Source organism: Panthera uncia (assembly GCF_023721935.1).
Source record: "Panthera uncia isolate 11264 chromosome A1 unlocalized genomic scaffold, Puncia_PCG_1.0 HiC_scaffold_17, whole genome shotgun sequence".
NCBI lineage: Eukaryota > Metazoa > Chordata > Mammalia > Carnivora > Felidae > Panthera > Panthera uncia.
The window spans coordinates 126611996-126633164 of record NW_026057577.1 but is presented as its reverse complement, the minus strand read 5'-3'; the positions used below and the strand labels follow the sequence as shown (position 1 = coordinate 126633164).

Sequence of the window (21169 nt, the reverse complement as noted above, 5' to 3'; positions counted from 1 at the left end):
AAATAGTAATGGTGAGAGTGGATATCCTCATCTTATTCCTGACCATAGGGGAAAGGCTCTCAGTTTTTCCCCATTGAGGATGATGTTAGCTGTGAGTCTTTTGTGGCCTTTATGATGCTGAGGTATGTTCCATCTATCCCTAGTTTTTTGAGGGTTTTTATCAAGAATGGATGTGGTATTTTGTTAAATGTTTTTTTTTTTCTGTGTCTATAGAGAGGGTCATATGTTTCTTATCCTTTCTTTTATTAATGTGGTGTATCACGTTGATTGACTTGTGAATATTGAACTATGCCTGCAGCCAAGGAATAAATTCAATTTGATTGTGGTGAATAATTCTTTTTCTAAAAATGTTTATGTATTTTTAAGAGAGAGAGACAGACAGAGCATGAGTGGGGGGAGGGCAGAGAGAGGGAGACATAATCTGAAGCAGGCCCTAGGCTCTGAGCTGTCAACATAGAGCCCAGCATGGGGCTCGAACTCCTGAACCGTGAGATCATGACCGAAGCCAAAGTCAGATGCTTAACCGACTGAGCTACCCAGGCACTCTGTGAATAATTCTTTTAATGTACTGTTGGATTTAATTTGCTAGTATCTTGAGATTTTTTGCATCCATGTTCATCAGAGATATTGGCCTGTAATTTTCCTTTTTAGTGGGGTCTTTGCTTGGTTTTGGAATCAAGATAATGCTGGCCTCATAAAAGAAGTTTGGAAGTTTTCCCTCCTTTTATATTTTTTGGAGCAGTTTGTGAAGAATAGGTATTAACTCTTCTTTAAATGTCTGGCAGAATTCCCCTGGGAATCCATGTGGCCCTGGACTTTGTTGTGATATTTTTGGTAACTGATTCAATTTCTTTGCTGGTTATGGGTCTGTTCAAATTTTTTTATTTCTTCATGTTTCAGTTTTGGTAGTTTCTATGTTTCTAGGAATTTATCCATTCCAGTTTGCCCAAATTGTTGGCATATAATTGCTCATAATATTCTCTTAAAATTGTTGGTATTTCTGAAGTTTTGGCTATATCTCTCCTATTTCAGTAATGAGTTTATTTATTTGAGTCCTTTCTCTTTTCTTTTTGATAAGTCTAGGGGTTTATCAATTTTATTAATTCTTTCAAAGAACCAGCTCTTAGTTTTGTTGCTCTGTTCTGGATTGTTGTTTCTTTATCACTTATTTCTGCTCTAATCATAATTATTTCTCTTCTTCTGCTGGCTTTAGGCTTTATTTTCTGTTCCTTTTCTAGCTTCTTTAGGTGCAAGGTGAGGTTGTATATTAGAGACTTTTATTGCTTCTTGAGGTAGGCCTATATTTCTTTCTTTCTTTTTTTAAAGCTTATTTATTTATTTTGGAGAGTGGAGAGAGAGAGAGAGAGAGAGAGAGACGAGAGGGAGAGGCGAGATGGGGGGGGGGAGAGAGAGAGAGAGAGAGAGAGAGAGAGAATCCCAAGCAGTCTCTGCCCTGTCAGCACATAGCCTGATGTGGGCCTCAAACTCACAAACTGTGAGATCATGACTTGAGCAAAATCAAGAGTCATATGCTTAGCCAACTGAGCTACCCAGGCACCCCAGGCCTGTATTTCTATGTACACCCCTCTTAAGACTGCGTTGTTTTCATTTTCATTTGCTTCCATGTATTTTTAAATTTCTTCTTTAATTTCAGAGCTTTCCAAATTTTTGTCATTGACTTCAAGTTTCATAGCGGTGTGGTCTGAAAATATCCATGGTATGATTTCAATCTTTTTGTACTTGTTGAGGTCAGATTTGTGACCCAGTATGTGATCTATTCTGGACAGTGTTTAATATGTACTCAAAAAGAATGTGTATTCTGATGCTTTAGGATAAAATGTTCTGAATATACCTATTAAGCCCATCTAGTCCAGTATGTCATTCAAAGCCATTGTTTCCTTATTGACTTTCTGCTTAGATGATCTGTCCATTGTTGTCAGTGGAGTGTTAAAGTCCCCTACTATTATCATATTATCAATGAATCTCTTTATGTTTGTTATTCATTGATTGATATATTTGGGTTTTCAAGTTGGGGGCATAAATATTTATAATTGTTTGATCTTGATGTATACCCCTTAATTATGATATAATGCCTTTCTTCATCTTTTGTTACAGACTTTGTTTTAAAATCTAGTTTGTCTGATATAAGTATGGTTGCTCCGGCTTTCTTTTGATTTCTGTTAGCATGATAGATGGTTCTCCATCCCCTCACTTTCAATAATCAGGTGTCCTTAGGTCTAAAATGAGTCTCTTTTAGGCGGCATATAGATGGATCTTGTTTTTTTTATCCATTCTGATACCTCTTTTGGATTTCTATACACAATGAAGCAGCAGAAAGAGAGATTAAGGTATGAATCATATTTGCAATTGCACCACAAATAAGATGTCTAGGAATAAACCTAACTAAAGAGTTGAAAGACATGTATTTTGAAAACTATGAAACACTGATGAAAGAAGTGAAGGGGATACAAAGAAATGGAGAAACATTTCATGCTCATGGATTGGAAGAACAAATATTGTTAAAATGTCTATACCAAAGAAATCTACACATTTAATGCAATCACTATCAAAATACCACCAGCATTTTTCACAGAGCTAGAACAAACAATCCTAAAATTTGTATGGGACCACAAAAGACACCGAATAGCCAAAGCAACCCTGAAGAAGAAAAGCAACGCTGGAGGAATCACAATTCCAGACTTCAAGTTATAGTACAAAGCTGTAGTGATCAAAACAGTATGGTATTAGCACAAAAATACAAATGTAGATTAATAGAACAAAATAGAGAGCCCAGAAATGAACCCACAACTATATGGTTAATTTGTTTTTGACAAAGCAGGAAAGCATATCTGACAGGAAATACAGTCTCTTCAACAAATGGTGCTGGGAAAACTGTACAGCTACACACACAAAAGACAGTGGATCACTTTCTTACACCATGCACAAAAATGAATTCAAATGGATTAAAGATTTAAGTGTGAGATTTGAAACCATAAAAATACTAGAAGAAAACAGGCAGCAACCTCTTTGACATCAGCCAGAGCAACTTCTTCTAGACATGCTCCAGAAGTTAGGGAAACAAAAGCAGAAATAAAGTATGGGGACAACATCAAAATAAAAAGCCTCTGCATAGCAGAGGAAACATTCTACAAAACTAAAAGGCAACCTATGGAATGGGAGAAGATATTTGCAAATGACATATCTGATAAAGGGTTATTTTCCAAAATATATAAAGGACTTGTAAAACTCAACAGCCAAAAAGCAAATAATCCAATTAAGAAATGGGCAGAAGGCATGAATAGACATTTCTCTAAAGAAAACATCTAGATGGTCAACAGACACATGAAAAGATGCTCAATATCAATTATCATCAGGGAAATACAAATCAAAACTACAATGAGATATCACCTCACACCTGTCAGATAGGCTAAAATCAACAACACAAGAAAGAACAGGTGCTAGCAAGGATGTGGAGAAAGGGGAACCCTCATACACTGTTGGCTGGAATGGACACTGGTGAAGCCACTTTGGAAAACAATATGGAGGTTCCTCAAAAAGTTATAAGAGAACTACCCTATGATCCAGAAATTGCACTACTCAGGATTTACCTCAAGAATACAAAAATACTAATTCAAAGGGATACATGTACCCTGATGTTTATAGCAGCATTATCTACAATAATCACACTATGGAAGCAGCCCAAATGTCCATCGACTGATGAATGGATAAAGAAGATGTAGTTTATATACACAATGGAATATTACTCAGCCATAAAAGAGAATGAAATCTTGCCATTTGCAATGACATGGATAGAGCCAGGGAGTACTATGCTAAGTGGAATAAGTCAGAGAAAGACTAACACCATATGATTTCACTCATATGTGCAATTTAAGATACAAAACAAACAAAGGGGAAAAAAAGAGAGAGGGAAACAAGGCAAGAAAAAGACTTTTAACTGTGGAGAAAAAATTAATGGTTACCAGAGGGGTTGGTGGGGGATGGATAAATTAGGTGATGGCGATAACAGAGTGCACTTGCTGTTATGAGCACTGGGTGTTTTATGGAGGTTTTGAATCACTATATTGTACATCTGAAACTAATGTTGCACTGTATATTAACTAACTGGAATTTAATTAAAAACTTAAAAAAACACACAATTAAAGAAAAAAATAAACACATAAATAAAAAATAAACATTTTGTTTACGTGCTAGAAAAGGACAGAATAAAGAACATAAAAAAAGAAATATTAAAAAAAAAAAAAAGAATGTAAGATACCAAGAAGGGTCAGTAAAAAAATAGTTGAGTCTGTGGGTAGGAATACAGGAAGCCATCATACTGTTTGAGAAGATATTGTAACAGATCTGTTCAGTGCTTTGTTAAAACTCTGATTCCTTCTAGGTTAAATAAAGATACTTGTGTATTGTGGGCTGACTAAACACTGCTTTTATATGGGCCATTGACATGTGAGATTGATAAAGATTAGGATTTTCCTGAAAGATATAGTAAATGTAGAAGACAGCAGAATTTACAAAAGCTAACATCTAGAATCTGAATCCTTCTCAAAGAAAGGCAATTCTATTTCTCATTGGGATTAAAATCACCCTGAAAGGTATGGTAAACATTGACAGAAGAAGCAGTTTTGAAAATATGTGAATTCACCAGAGATAAGAAATGCCTTGAATGCCAATTGCTGAAGATATAAGGAGATAGCAGCAGAAATATTTTATTCAAAGATTCAAGAGTTTAACTTATACTGCAGGGTAATTATTGATAGTACTTACAGAGGAGTCTATCACAAAGTCTGATCATTGATAGGAAGAATCTTTCTTTGGTCTTTTGCTTTTTAAACCTGGAAATTTGAATTATAAAAGCATGAACAGATGTAAAAAAGCAATTTCTTTTGTAATCTCTTTTAGTCATTAATTCAGACTTTTCTAAAAGGAACAAAAATATAACATGGTATTGAACACTTGTAAAGTTCTTATATCCCTTCTCTAATTTGCAGAACCCACCAGGAAGGAAAAATACAATTTCTACTTTTTCCATGAGAAAATATACTAAGAGATCAGCCGCAGGCAAAATATCATATAGGAATTCATAAACACTGAATGAAAAAAAGTCCCCTATCTATAGGAATCACTGCAATGATCATTAGACCATATAATTCAATTAATATATTCAATTAATATATCATTACTGAATGGTAATTTAGGGACAGTCCCTAGAAATAAGAAGTAAATTTAGATTTATTCATGTGATTTCCCTACTTTTCTCTTTCATATAAAAGCTGCATTTTGAATTTTAAGGATGAAATAGCATATGTTTGCAATGCATTCACTCATTCATTTAGTCACTCATTCAATTGATTACCCAAGAGATTAATCTGGTATCTATCATAGGCCAGACACTGTTCTAGAACAGTGTCTAGATTTAAAAAGAGATAGATAAGAACTTTACCTATTGTAGCTCAGAGCTGATGATATTAGACAATTAAATCAGAACAATAGGGTGGAGTAAAGGCTGTGGTAGGACAGATCTGTGAAACATATAAGCATGTTTCAGAGCTTTTTGGAAATAGTTGTGGAGAGGGCTAAACTTTCGAAATCACACAGGAACATGATTTAGACTTGGTTACTGGTCATTCATATGAGGGCTGTTTCTGAAGATAGAAATTGAAAATATCAATTACACTTATTTTAGAAGAAGTAAACATTTCTATCAATTCAGGTTAACCTCTGATTTAAAAGAAGAGAATTGAGATAGCTTCAAACTTGCACCATGCTGGTCCAAACCTATGACACTAACTCAACATCAAGGAATTTCACATGTTAGATTTAAAATATCCCTGTTCAATACATGAATGGTGGGGTGCCCAGGTGGATTAGTCCATTAAGTGTCTGACTCTTGGATCTTGGCTCAGGTCATGATCCCGTAGTTTGTGAGATGGAGCCCTGCATCAGGCTCTGCACTGACAGTGGGGAGCCTGCTTGGGATTCTCTTTCTCCCTCTCCCTCCCTCTCTCTCTCCTCCTCCCTGCCTTCTCTCAAAATAAATGAATAAACTTAAAATAAAAATACATGAATGGTTATGAGCATTTAATACCAATCAATGGGCATTTAAAAATATATTATAAAGAAGGCTGGAAAATCCTATTAAAATTTAACTATCAGTTACACACCTTTTAAAAATCTTGTGACTTTACAATTATATTTAACTTGGAACCAACAGACTCCTAACTCTTCTTAAAGATGAATGTCTTAACTCTGCTCTCTTATATTGGCCAAGCGCAGTGACAAAATAACATATAAAGAAACCACTGACTGTCAAAAAACTAAGGGACACTAATTGCAAAATACTTACAGATTGAGCAATGATGAAGAATTCTATTGACTTTATCTCCCCAGATTGCTTTTGTATAAAATCTAGAAATTCTTTAAATTCAAAACTGGAGAAGAAAAATGGAGACATGGAATACCATGTAAAAATAGAGACCATTACAAAATTCCCTTTAAACTTGGTCATCCTTTTCTTCAAATACACGTGTTGAAAACAAATCTGCATCATACCTAGGCAGGATAAAGCCAAATTTCAGGATTAGTGTCTTTAATGTTTTTAACCCCAACCCCCCAACAGCCATATTAATTTAAATCTCCAAGATGCCAATAGCTAGGTTTAAGAGACATCATCACACTGAAAAGGTGGACTCTGTTGTAACCGCTTATTAAAAACAAACCAAGCCAAACTTGTGGTTTAAAAATTGGGACCAGATGATGCTTAATAAGCATGAAATGCTTTCGGTGTTACAAACGAGAACCAGGTGTGGAGAAAAGCAGCTTGAAGCTGAGCATGGCTACCTATAAGCAGAGCTCATCTTCCTCTCAGAGGGTGACAGTCAGTAAACTACATAGCCTGGTTACCACCTTTTCTTTAGGTGAGCTGTCCAACTGCACAGAAAAAACTGGGCATTCAAAAGTGGAGAATATGAAGGCTGTTTCTTAAAAAAATGTGTGTGTTCTACCTAAAAGTACCTAAAAGTAGACAGGGAGGAAATGAATGCTCAACATCAAGGCAATTAATAGAGATTCTGGATAGGGTGGCTGCCTCTCTAAGTGCCCAGCCATGAGGGGCACCAAACAATCAGCAAGGTGATTCTGACTTTTAACTTAATAAACCTTTCTCTTTTAGTGAATGTCTGATAGCTGAGTGATCTCTGTAAAGTTATTTTACTCTCTGGGCCTTGATTTTCTCATTTGTAAAATGTGACAGTGGGGTCTTAAGATCTAGTATCAGTCTTCTGCAATAGCACTCTATGGTGTTGTCTCCAAAATGTGTCTGTTCAAGAGAGCAATTAAAAGAAGGCTTCTTTATTTCACTCGGACGTCAAGCTGTAGCCACCAAACCCTTCTATATTATTGGTTCTGACTTCAAAGGAGCAGGATAAACAAATTCTTTGCCAAGAGAAAAAAATCAGTTTTGCTGTTTTCCCCTCTATTCATACAAACTCATTAAATCAAAGTTTCTAAGCCCAAATATCTGCCAGTTGTCCTTCAGTGGGTCTATATTAAATAATCTCCACCTGGCTGAGACACAGTAGGAGACAGACTTGTGCTCTCAAGAGGATGACAATGCCATAACTCAGTGGTTGCCAAATTTCAGCATACACCAGAGTCATCTAAAGGGCCTAGTTACTTCATCCCAGTTACTTTGGGATGAAGTCCAAGCATTTGCACTTCTAAGAAGTTCCCAGGTGATGCTCATGCCCTTGGTGGGGTCTCACCTTTTAAGACCCATTGCCATACTGAACGTAAAGATGCGTAGTCTAGGTGAACAAACATGACATTATTATATTAGAGCCATTGTTATTTCTATTGGATCTTAAGACATAGCACTGTTAGGCACAACAGAATATAAATAACTTCAAATATAAAGATATCTTTCAAACTATGCCCCTATTTTTCTGCTATTTTTCTGCATTTGAGCAGGAGTAAAGGCATACTGAAGAGGAGTCTATTGGCAAACTGATGGTGTTGACATTAAAGCTATGTTGGCTACTATCCCCAACTAGGTTTTCAGGACAGATTACATAACTGGGGGGCTCCTTGTTAAAAAAATTATTAAGAATTTCAAGATGGTAACAGCAGAGCATTACACCAAGCACAGGGCCCTTCTAAGCACAGGTCCCTGTGTGACTGCATGTGTGACACCCATGAAGCTGGCCCTACCTATTCTTGTCCTGAGGATTAGGAACTCTGGTTCTATAAAAACAAGATGCTAGGAGTAAGAGAGAGGTTTTGAAGGGAAGTAGAGAAGGCAGGGACAACTACCACTTCCACCTGGGATAATTGGAGCATTTGTCACCAATAACAAAAATTAAGCACCTACTGAATAATAACATCCGTTGAATAATCATACTCAGCTCCTGCCCTATAGGGCTTTGTAATTTTATGAAATAACAATATACATTTAAGGACAAATATATTTTAAGCCCCATGAGGACAAGGAAATATTGGGTTTATTTACTACTGTATGCCAGGATCTAGCATGATGCTTAAAGTGGATGTTCGTTATGTATTAAGTGAAGGAGAGAATTTATCTACAGTGGATGTCCTCTGTCTATGGGCAGGGTATGCAATCAAAGAATGAGAATTCTCAATAATCAGAATGTTTATTACCAGGTTAGAAAGCAGTGGGTTCCTTTAACATATTTAGTATTACAATAAATATTTGCTGAATTAAGTTGGATTGAATTGTAGAATCCTTTACCAGCATAAGCTTGTAAAGAAAGAACTCATGAAAGAAAAAAACCAAAATCTATTATCATAAGACTTGGGTTTGAATACCAGTTCTGTCAATCACTATTTGTAAGAATTAATACCATTGGTCACTTTTTCTGGAAGCTTACTCTTAACCTTCCTTACGTGAAGAAATGAAGAATGAGAAAAGTGAGAGAGTACAATGTTGATATATTGTAATTTCTAGGCAGCTTATTTTAACAGAAATAGAGACATTTTTTTTGTGCTACAGAAAACAAGAAATGGAGGGATAAGGTATTTCTGGCTGTGGTAGTTGGTGAATTCTTCCTGGTATAAGCAGGGAAAAATTAAGAGATATAGAAAATAAATATTTTAGTTACAGAGCTGAGGGAGAGTAGGAAAATAAAGAGAACATAATTATCAAACTCAAATGGTTATATAACATCCAAGAAAGTAACATAAACTAGCTGTGGCTGTAACTGAAAGAGTACAAGCCCTATCTAGAAATGGCAGCCAATTGTCATTAAAGATTCACCATTGCCTCAAATCCATATTTTAATATTGAATCTCCCAATTTTTAAATACTGGAAACTAAGTCAAAATTTGAAAAACACTTTGATGTTGAAAAGAAAAAGTAATTGTGGGCAATATCTGGCCTCTGGGTTTTCAGTTTACCGTTTCTGGCTTAGAAGGAGAGTTGACTTGTACTGGTTGCACTGAGGTGAAGGTAGGGCAGGAGTGTGGCAGAAGCAGTGGAAAGCAGTCAAAATATAGAGAAGCTTAAGCAGCAGACCTGGCTGAATATCAGAGAGCTCACTAGCTTTATTTTTATCTATCTATCTATCTATCTATCATCTATCTATCTTTAATGTTTATTTATTTTGTGTGATAGAGATTGAGTGTGTAAGCAGGGGAGGGGCAGCAGAGAGAGGGAGAGAGGGACAATCCTAAGCAGGCTCTGTGCTAATGCAGAGTCAGACTCAGGGCTCAAACTCATGAACTGTGAGATTGTGACTTGATCTGAAATCAAGAGCTGGACACTTACCCAACTGAGCCACCCATGCACCTTATCACTAGCTTTATTTGATCAAAGATAATTTCAGAGACATATTCACTCATTTACTTGACAAATATTTAGGAGTTTCTCTGATGCTCCAGGCACTGTGCAAAGCAATAGGGATGCACATGAGTGTCTTAGGTTAGGCTTCCAAAACAAAATACATAGACTGGATGGGTCAAATAACACATTTATTTTCTCAACTGCTCTGGAGGCTGGAAGTCTGAGATCAGGATTACATGGATGGGTTTTGGTGAGGGCTCTTTTTCTGGCTTGCAGATGGCTGCCTTGTTGCTGTGTGCTCATACGATCTCTACTTGGTGCACATGCACAAGGCTGGGGAGGAAGAGAGAGAGAGAGAGAGAGGGAGAGAGAGACAGAGAGGGAGAGAGAGACAGAGAGATGATAGAGTGAGAAAGCTTTCTGGTATCTCTTCTTTAAAGGGTACTAATCCCTTTAAAAGGGCCCCACCCTCATGATCTCATCTAACCCTAATTATCTCCTAAAGGCCAAATACCATCACTTTGGGGGTTGGGGCTTTAACACTGAATTTGAGGAGGGGACACATTCAGTCTATAATGAATAAGTTGTGAACGCTACTCTGAAGGAATGTTTAGTCAAATAGGAAGACTAGATTATATTTGTGTGTGTATGTGTTTGAATCTTTAGTAGAACATCCATAGAAAGCTACCAATAAACATTAAGAATCTAGGTTAAGTAATCTCTGTGTTGTGCTGGGCTATGGGAAGTAGATATCTGAAGAATATTCAAGTAGAGTTGGTTTTTACACCAAATCTCAAAAAGTCTGTGAATTTGAACACAAAGGGATGGGTGAGGTATTGCAGACAGTTGGAACAACATGAACAAAGACATAAATGATAATAGAAAATATTTATAGGAAATATTGAAAATTCTATTTGGTTGAATACAGGATAGCCAGTGGTCAGGTCCTGGAGTGATCTTAATTTTGGGATAAGGAGTTTTGGACTTTATTGTATCAGCAGTGGGTGCATTGATTTTGGGGGTGAGGAGTAACATAATAAAAACTGTTGTGAAATAATAAATTTCAATGTAATGCATAGGATGAAATAGAAGATAGGGTGAAGGGGGCCATGAGATTCTTAGAGTCTAGTAATACTCTGGGTGAGAATAATAAAAGCTTGATCAGTGTAGTGGCAGAGGGAATGGAGAAGGAAAAATTACACAAGATATCTAGGGCACCAGATAGATTCATTAACTGTTCCTTATGAGGGACCAGTGGGAGAGAGAATCAAAAATGATTCTGGGGTTTTAAACTTGGCTGGTTACACGGATGCTGGTGATCCAAACCAAATAGGGAATGCAAGAGCAGAAGCAGGATGCCGGAATTAGGAGAGTTGGGTGGACATGTTAAATTCTATTGTGCAGCTGTTGACTTTGAGGTGCCAGTATGTTTCTAGATTGAGCTTAGAAAGAAATAAGATTTGAGAGTAGAGGAAGGGTCAGATATGTATACTTGGGAGTCATTCATATAGTGACAACATTTATAGTTTTGGAAGGGAATAGAGGTCCTCAAGAGAGACCAGAAAAAGAAAAGAAGATTGATGAAGACATGTCCATACTGAGTGGGGAATTCTGCTATTTTGCGATCAAAAGAGAATGAGGACCAGGGAAAGGAGTGGTCAGAGAGATCAGGAAGAATCATGATGGTGCAGTGTTTTATATGTCTTCACAAAAAAGAGTTTCAAGAAAGAGGGGCAGGTGATCAATGGTATCAAATTCTACCAGGACATCAAAAAGAATGATTGAGAAGTGGCCACTGGATTTGGCAATTAGGAGATTAGTGATTATCAGCAGAGACTGAATTGTAGTATTTTCCTTAAGTTACAAGAATATCCTGCTTTAACCACCTCCTACTTTCATGGGTATGGACATGTGCATTCACATAACAAAACCAATTCATACACATAACAAGTTCAATATTAATGCACAATGTAGAGAGACTTGCAAATGTTTTTTAATACAATTTTATTCTTATCATAGGCAAGAAGGACACACAGTGCTCTTGAATTGAGTCAAAAGGCTGAATTATGGCATTTAAAACTTTAATAAACAGTTAAAAATTCTTTCAGTTCCATTCCAATTGAAAAGGCCTATACATCTGAAAGAGGGATGCAAACTGCTAGGAAGAAGCTGCCTTAAATGTAGGACCCTCAGTTTGAACAGTCACTCAGTGAGCAGCCTCTTTTCTGTGAGCTGTCTGGCAGCCAAACATGCTTATGAGATTTTAAAAAAGGACTGTGAAGGCATAAAGGCTGAGGGCATACAGAGAGGATGTGTACTTGCTCTGTAATGCCATCATGGAGATCTCACTCATGTCCTAGGCTGCACTGCTATGGGATAGGAAAATCCTAACCAATGATAGTTGCAAACACAATTGCTGAGCTTTTCTGAACAAAGCTTTGTGTTCAGGCACCACTGAAAGTGTCCGCATAGTCAAAGGCTGCCAACTTCACCCTTCAACTGGGTGAAATCTGTGCCAGGAGAAAGGGGTTGGAGGGCCTTTTATTCACTTGGTAATTATACAGAAATGGGTATTTCATGCATTTTTAGAAATGGAGAGTGGGGTGAGGATAGAAAGGCAGGCACTTAGTGCAGTGACAGCTCTGGTCATGTGGCTTGGCCTCATAGGCACCACCGCAGTCTCTTTGGGGGCAGCCTGTCCAGCACTGGCCCGGGCTGGCACCAAGTATGAGAAGAAATGAGAGGGCAATCTGGCATTTTCTTATTTGTTTATTTTTACCTCTCAGGCCTGCTGAAAACAACTGGAATCTTCTGAGTTGCTGAAAGCACATAGGCTTCTTTGATGGAGCTCTTGGCCTCTGCCACTCTAAAGCCAAAGAGGCTCATTGATTAAGTTGTCGGGTGACCATGCCCTCTGTAAATTCAGGTCAGACCAGAGGCAATGGTTAATAGCTGGAAGATAACTGTCCCTAATACAATTTTGCTATAACCTTCAAAGCTTAACATAAAATAGTATTCCACTGAAATCCAAACTGAAAATTGGGAAATGTTTTGAGCCTGGGCATCTGCCTGTGTTATTTAGCAAAGGAAATTCTGGGAAAGCAAAGATAAAGAAGTAGAAAAGAATGATTGAACACAGCTGTAGAGAAGCCATGTAGATAGCCAAGGACAAGGGTCAAAGGTAAACTCAGACCCTTTTTTTCTTTCTTTTTTAAGGATTAGGGGTGAATCAGGTTAGGGGATGGTAGACTGTGAGGACCGGTTTACATCACACTCAGGCTACTGATTGTTACCCTTGGTTATGGTCCCATCAAATGAGCTCAGAGTCCAGTTAGCCTTTACTGGATTGCCTTTTATTTCAGGGGAAAGGGATCCTAGGGCAGACTGTTAACTTGTAGGCTCAATAGTTTGGTGTGGCTCTGACTGAGTCCAAGGACCAAGTGGAAGTTTATGAGCAGGTCTGCACCCTTTAGCTCCATAAGTTTTTTATGATTTTCATTGAAGAATTCCCATTGAAGAATTCCTCAGACTCTGATTTACTCTAAATCAAATCAAGTTTATCACTATTGGGAAAATTTACTGGGCTTGGATTTGGGGAAAATCTAAGAATTTTAGTACCCAAAGCCCTGGAAATCTGGGTTTATCAACAATTAGCAATGTGACCCACACCAGACCAAGGTACTTGGCTTTTCTCAGTGATAAGGAGCTATATTATACTGAGCACTTGCTACCTACTACGCATTGTGCTAAGTGCTCTACTGGCATTACCCAAGTTTTTCTTTACAATATCTCTGTGACAAAGGTATTGAGTTATCCTCCAGTTCTCTCTTTTACAGAAGTGGCTAATTGTGTGAACTTGAGACTCAATTTCCTGTCTGTAAAATAAGAGCTTAGACTAGAATGATTAAAAAATACCTTTCATTTCTGATATTTAATGGGTTTCAGGTTTTAGACGATTAGAAACAAATTACTTTCTGGAAGTTGGAAAGAATCAACCAGGAGGAAAAAAGAGTGTGATATCAATAACTTGAAACCATTTTCCAAATTAGATAAAATTTACCCTACCCTTAAAAGCAATTTCTTATACATCTAGTAACTAATAGTTTTAATAGTGGGCTTTGACACTGTATTGAGAAATTAATTTTCTCATAGCTCTGGAGGTGGGAGTCCAAGATCATTGGCAGGTTTGGTTTCTCCTGAGGTCTCTCTCCTTAACTTATACAGATGGCCACCTTCTCACTCTGTCTCCATATGGTTTTTCCTCTGTGTGTATTCCTAGTATCTCTCACATGTTCAAATTTCATCTTCTTAAGGACACCAGTCAGATAGGATCAGGGCTCACCCTAATGACCCCATTTTAACTTAATCATCCTTTTAAAGACTCTATCTCCAGAGACAGTCACATTTTGAAGTAGTAGTAATAATGTTTCAACATATGAATTTTGAGGGATACAATCCAAACTATAACAGACATTTTGATCATCAAAACAATACCATGTATTAGCAACCCAAAAAGTACTTTTGTGCTTTTTACAGTTGAGAAAATTGAAACTCAGAAATGTTAAGTAACATGTCTAAAGTTATATGGCTAGTAAGCGGCAGAGCTGAGATTGGACCAGGTTTTCAGACCCATTCCTAGTGGTCTTTGCATCACATTGCTTCTTGAATATTATTTAGGGGTCTCTCTTACTTAGTAAGATGGCTGAGAATTTCTCCTCCTGAGTATGAAGTGACAAACTTCTGGTTGTTTAGAGGTCACTTGTAGCTTGGACACTAATGAAGTTAAATAGAATCTGCTTCTCATAGATTGGACTCACTGTTAACCCAAAAGCCTTATAAAGTGAGATCAAGAGAGTAATATTTATCCCTATTTTCCCCTGGTATCAATGATACCCTTTGTTTTATATGAGTACAAAAATATTTTGCCCAAACCATTGAAAGTTGTCTCAATTCTGGCTGCTAAATGTGGCCAGATATATAGTCCAACTCACATCTTGGTTTTTGGACACTCCTGTGAAGGAAAGTAACTCAGGTAAAAATTTACACCTAAAGAAGTGGTAGGAGAAGAAAATAAAATGCTCATTTGGAGATACAAGATCATTTCCCCCTACAACATAAGTAGATTGCACTACGTTTTAACTTTTGGGGGATTATAGAATCCCTTTAAGAGTATTTTTTCAGAAAAATGCACATACACATTTTACTGATAATTTCTGGAAGTTCATGGACTTCTAAAGCTCATCAATGGATCTTGTATTTGAAATTTGGTGATTATTTTTCTCAGTTTAAAAATAACAAAAATTTGGAGTAAAAAAAAAAAAAACCTATAGTAGTAGAAAGGCAAGAAAACTAGGTTCCAGTTCAAGTTTTGCTAGAATGATTATATTGTATGATACTTAACATTTTGGTTTTCACTTTTTCATTAATAAAAGGAGAAAGAATGATTTCTAAAGTCATGACAATTAAAACTTGCATGAATCTAAGCTAAATATATTTCAAAGTTAAAAGCTTTGAATGCCAAGTGGTAATCCTATTCCAACCCCCACTTCTACCATATATCATTCCCTTAGAGAATGCTAGAGACTATTTCTTTCTTTTTCTCGATAAAAGAGAAAGAATCTTGCTAATTCCCATCTAAGGGAAGCTAGATCTAGGAAATTTCAATATTTTTGGCCAGGTTAAATCCTGAGAGGACTGTGGCCCCGGATGCAGATCTATGAAGTTGAAACTGGTGAGGCCCCTAATTAGTGAACATTTGAGATCTTTTTCTGAATCACACAAAATCCCTCTTCCCAAATAACCCAGAAAACAACCCCTGAAGTCTATTAAGCACCAAGTGTTCTCTACTGAGTCTGGGGTAAATTGACTCACCAAATTGATCCCTGCTGCTTCTCTCAAGCTATAAAATACGTCCGTCTATGTCTGAGCCATAGAACCTGCCTCCTACTTAAGTGAAATTTGTCTCTAAATCTCACAAACCTGATCCTATTAGCTCTTCCATAGAAAGTACCATAGACTAAGTGACTTCAGAAATTTCTGACAGTTCTAGAGGCTAGGAAGTCCAAGATCAAGGTGCTGCCATTATTCATTTCTGGTGAGAGTTTTTTACCTGACTTAAAGACAGTTGCATTCTCATTGTATCCTAAGCTTGACTGGTTCTCAAATGGCAAGACATTAAGACAGAGTGCTTGGGTATCTTTTCTTATAAGGGTACTAATGCCATCATGAAGGACTCACCCTTATGACCTCATCCAAACCTAATCAGCTTCCAAAGTCTCCATCACCAAATACATCTCATTGGGATTATGTCATCAACATATGGATTTTGTGGGGGATACAAACATTAAATCTTTATCAATGTTTGCACATGGTTTGAGTTATGGGTTCAACTTCATTCTTTTGGCATGCTGATATCCAGTTGCCATTTCAACCATTTGTTGAAGAGACTCTTCTTTCCCCCACTGAATGGCCTCAGCACTCTTACTATAGTTTGATTTTTTTTCCGTACTCAAATTCTATTCTATTGATTTATATGGCCAGTTAGTTGTATGCTAGTACCACACTGTTTATGGAGCTTTGTAGTTAGTTTTGCAATTGGGAAGTATGAGTCCTCTGACTTTGTTCATCTCTTTCAAGATTTTTTGGCTAGAGTTCCTGGCAATTCCATATGAATTTTAGGATCAGCTTTTCCATTTTGAGAATAAAAGCCATTGAGATTTTTACAGGGGTTGTGTTGAATCTGTAAATTGCTTTGGGGAGTATTGGCATCTTAACAATTTTAAGTCTTCCAATTCATGAACATGAAGTGTTTTTCTATTTATGTAAGTTTTAAATTTAAGTTTCAGCATTGTTTTGTAGTTTTTAGTATGCAAATCTTGCATCTCTCTAGTTAAATTTATTCCTAAATATTTTATTCTTTTTGATGCTATTGTACATGGATTTTTTTGTCTAAGTTTCCTTTTTGTTTTTGTTTTTCCAGCTTTACTGTTAATTTCCTTTTTGGGTTGTTCATTATTAGTGCATAGGAACTCCTTTAAAAAGGCTTTGGACATAGATGAAAAGATTTGTAAATGATTATTCATTATACATTAGTTAAAATAAATGTTTAAGGTAAGTAAATATAATGTTAAATGAGTATCTGTTCTAAATTGATTTTCAATTAACCAATCAACTACCCTAAATGATCACATTGGATAAGAGAATTCTAAGTTTTAAAAACTTACATTTTTATAATACATTTTTATATTCCAAAAGTATCACCAATACATTATTTGCAAATGTTATGTTTACTACTATTTCTATGAGTAGACAATGAATACTTAAATGGGCTAAGTAGCATTTACTCTGCTAAGAGCTCACAAGGTAAATGACTGGGGAAGCAGTTTTTACACTGCATTTGTTGCCTTTGATATTCAAAGAAGATACCTTTGGATATTAACTGTGTGTCCCTCCCTTCCAGGCTTTGAGAAGCAATAAATATAAAGGGAAGAAGCTCAGGATCTGGGTTCAGGTTCTAACTCTGAACTACCTCTCAGCTAAGTAGGTAATTTCATGATTCTGAATTTTAGTTTTTCTCATCTAGTAAACGGGAAAAACAAAAACTGCTTAATGTAGCTGTGAAAATTAAGTGTGGGCAATCTTTTATGAAATTGCCTGGTATATAGGATGCCCTCAATATTAAAGGAGAGATTTTGAAATATTTACTCAGTTATTATATATTATATTATATATTTATTTCACCTATTCATTCTGTCAGGTCCAACTTTGGGGCCAATAGCAACTGTGCAAAATGCCTATGCTATGCATTAAATACATGCTGAACAAATATTGTCTTTTATATGATTAATGAGGGGTCAGTGTTACTGTTTTTGGCCATGAAACCTAGCAAAGTTAATGCTCCAAAAGAGATTAGGGCTTCATTATTACTGCCCTCACAAACTAGAAGTTTGATGGTTTGTTCTTTTTTTTAAAGTTTATTTATTTATTTTGAGAGAGAGAGAGAGAGAGAGACAGACAGACAGACAGAGGCAGAGGAAGAGAGAGAATATCCCAAGCAGGCTCCACACTGTCAGCACAGAGCCTGATGTTGGGCTCAAACTCACGAACCATGAGGTCATGACCCAAGCCGAAATCGAGTCAGAAGCTCAACAGACTGAGCCACCCAGGTGCCCCTGATGGTTTGTTCTAATTATGAGGGAGCCCCTCTAGGGTTCTGAGAAATTTTCTTAAAAGCACATGGCTAATTTGGTACATCAAAAGCCTCTCATGCACTTCCCATTTGTGAGTGATTCTAAGTTGGCTTTACCTGAAACTTAATAACTGGTACCCTCTAGTTTATGAAACCCAAACTGGAAGAGGAAGAAAAGAAGGCATCCTTGCTTTATGTCCATGTCATGGATGTAGAACTTTTTGAACTGTTCTGCCAAAGTATGAGATTTTGAGTTTTTCAAATATGAAAATGTCGTTGAAGAGATCATGGATGATTGGGCAAATTCCTTCAATAAGATGGCTAGAACATGGTTCAGAGGGTGAATTACATACCATATGGCATGTGATCCTCATTAAATAGAAGAAATCCAGGAGCTTTAACAGATGTTTTGCTGAAGCAGATCTCTTGAATGGAGTCAAAATCCCAAGGTAATGTTAGTCCAGTTTGTTTGATCAGAGGAATTGGGAACTGCTTAAAGAATGCCATGCCTGGATGAAGTGGTGTGAGCCAAGGACATTTGAAAGAAATTAGGTCTTTCTAAGCTTCTTTGTGTTGCTTGGACATATTGAGGGTCCCATTTACAATATGCCTTGGCGGAAGCATCAAGCTGCCATGTAACATAGGTGGAGAAAATTTTCTTTTCTGACAGAGACTTTCTAAAGAAATGTAGTGAATGTAAGGAACTTGAGGGAGTTATCAAAAATTTAAGTGTTTCCTATAATGGATGGTTTTCAGAGTGAAAATATAAATAAATGGTAAGCAACTCTGTTTTCTGCTGTTCTGTCTTAAATATAAAAATGGAGTTGGCATCTCAATGCCTTTGTTTCCCTTCTGAAATTCTTCCCAACATCTGGAGGGCAGCAGCTTGTGAACAAGGTTCTCCTCACTAAACTTTAGTAATTAACTCCATTCCTTTCTCTAAACAAAAAAATATAGGCCTTATAAATGTTAATGTCATGATTTATTAACAAGTGGTGACAATACCTTGTGCCTCCTAATGAATAAAAGTAGGAGCAGAAATGGAGAATAAAGGGAACTGTTTGGAGAAGATGAGGATCAGAATCAGTGATGATTTAATTTATATTGAGTGAACTGTCAGCAGTGGCTACAAAAAAAATGATTTGGGCTGACTGGCAACAACCCAGTTTAGAACTTATTTTTTAATGAAGAACATTTTGGAGGCATATTAATCAGACAAATTTAGGCTATGTTCTGTTAATTAAGAACTTCCAAATGTCTGTGGTTTAAGATACAAAAATTTTGGTTTTTGTTCCCATTATATATCAGTGGGTCAGAGGGGGTTCTGCATTACATAATCGCTCAAGGCCCCAGTCTGATAGACACCCTACCACTTTACCTTCTGGTACAAGCTGTGGCACGTCACCTTCTAGGTTGTTACAACAGAAGAGAGAACTGTGGAACTTTTATTGACAAAGGCCTTAACTGAGAAGGGACATGTCATTTCTATTCACAATTCACTGGTCATTTCTAGTCATGTGGCCTCACCTACAAATGAGGGAGTAAAGAAATGTAATTCTGTGTTTCTAAAAGGAGAGGAGAAATTGATATAAAGAAACTCCACTGCAGGAAAGAAGGGAATAAGAACAAAAAGAAGGAAAGAAACAAGCATTTATTATAAAAGAATGGACCTTGGAAAGTAAATGTCAACAATCATTCTGGGGATAATATCCAAACCCCTTAACCTGATCTATAGGTCTGTATAAGATCTGGCCCTTGCCCACTTATATTACCTCCTGTCACACCTCTCTGCTCAGTGCTCCAGCCTTTAGATCTTCTTCTGTTCCTCCTATATGTCAACTTTTCCTTACCTCAGGGATCTTGCATCAACTGTTACTTCTGTCTGACACGCTCTTCCCTAAAATATTTACACCCTTGTCATCCAGAACTCTGCTAATATCTACTCAGAAAACTTTATTGATCTTGCAATCTAAATAAGCCACCCTTCCTAGTCATTCCATATCTATGCCTATATAAACAGATAAGCTATTTTATTTTTGCCCCAGCATTTTTCATTACCTGATATTTTCATATTTATTTCTTTTTTATTGTTTGTTCGCCTTGACTAGAATATATTCCAAGAGATTAGGGACCTTGCTTGTGTTGTGTTGTTCAACACTGTATCTCTTTTACACAGTAGGCATTTAACAAATGTTAAATGAATAAATTCAAAAGAAGCTGAACAGAATCCTTTGGAGGCTAAAGTCACCAATGGTGCTCAGTATTTGTAAAAATAGGCATTTTCAACATGAACCTAAGTCATACCTGGAAATGAGGAACAGAAGACATGGTATCCACAAGACCAAGGAGAAGAAAGAGCCACCCAGCTTCTTTGAATAAGAATGGGGGAGAAATACAGAGGTGAGGGATGGAAGTAATATGAGCTTAGCTAGTCAGATGAGCCAAATCAACTCTGTCCATTAATGGAATGAAACAGATTTCAGAAAGATATCATATACCCTAACATTTTGTGGCTCTAAAAAAAACCATAAAACTGTATTAAAAGTAATAAGTTGATTCAGTAAAATATATCAAATTGTTAGGAGCTCTGTCAATACAAGTGGCTAACAATGAAATTTTCATTTTAGAGCTGATTGGCCAATGTGAAGGAAGTTCTTGTGTTCAAATTTTAAAGCTCAAACATATAAGCTAGATTTTCTGGTGTGGGGTAGGGAGATCCCAGTTTCATATTTTATGGTTAGGTTTTTAGAAGTGCAGTTTGTAATGAGTTCTGTTGACTTGAATGAGACATATAAGATTATGGGATCTGGTAATAAACACAATGTATCACTTTTAGGAGGTAAATTTCAGATGTCTTTCTTGAAGATCTTCCTGTTACTGGAAAAGCTGACTATGTATGTATGTATAAAAATCCTGACTTTTGGCATTCCTATGAAGTGTTTATAAAATCTCATTCTTCTCCCAGATTTCAGGGAATTAAAAGTGTATGTGTTCATCTGTTTGAAAGTCTCTGAAGTTCTGAGCTTCATGCACACCTTTGACTTTTCCTTCTCTGACCTGACATGCTTATCTTCGCGGATTTCTGAAAGACTTTTTGGATGAGGGTATGAAGGAAGAGATTCTTCAGTCTCTATAGTTTTCATTAGTAGAGTGTCATTCTTCTTTAT

General features: G+C 36.7%; 1 long non-coding RNA gene across 1 annotated transcript in view; it reads right to left on the bottom strand.

Annotated features, from left to right (window-relative positions):
* The window catches only part of LOC125934671 (uncharacterized), a 34890-nt gene extending 28251 nt beyond the window's left edge, over positions 1-6639 (bottom strand). Inside the window, exons 1-2 of the long non-coding RNA XR_007461486.1 lie at positions 6362-6639; positions 4783-4850 (exon numbers count right to left, since the gene is read on the bottom strand). This is a non-coding gene — a long non-coding RNA (uncharacterized LOC125934671). The remainder of the gene's footprint in view (positions 1-4782; positions 4851-6361) is intronic.
* Positions 6640-21169: the final 14530 nt, after the last annotated feature.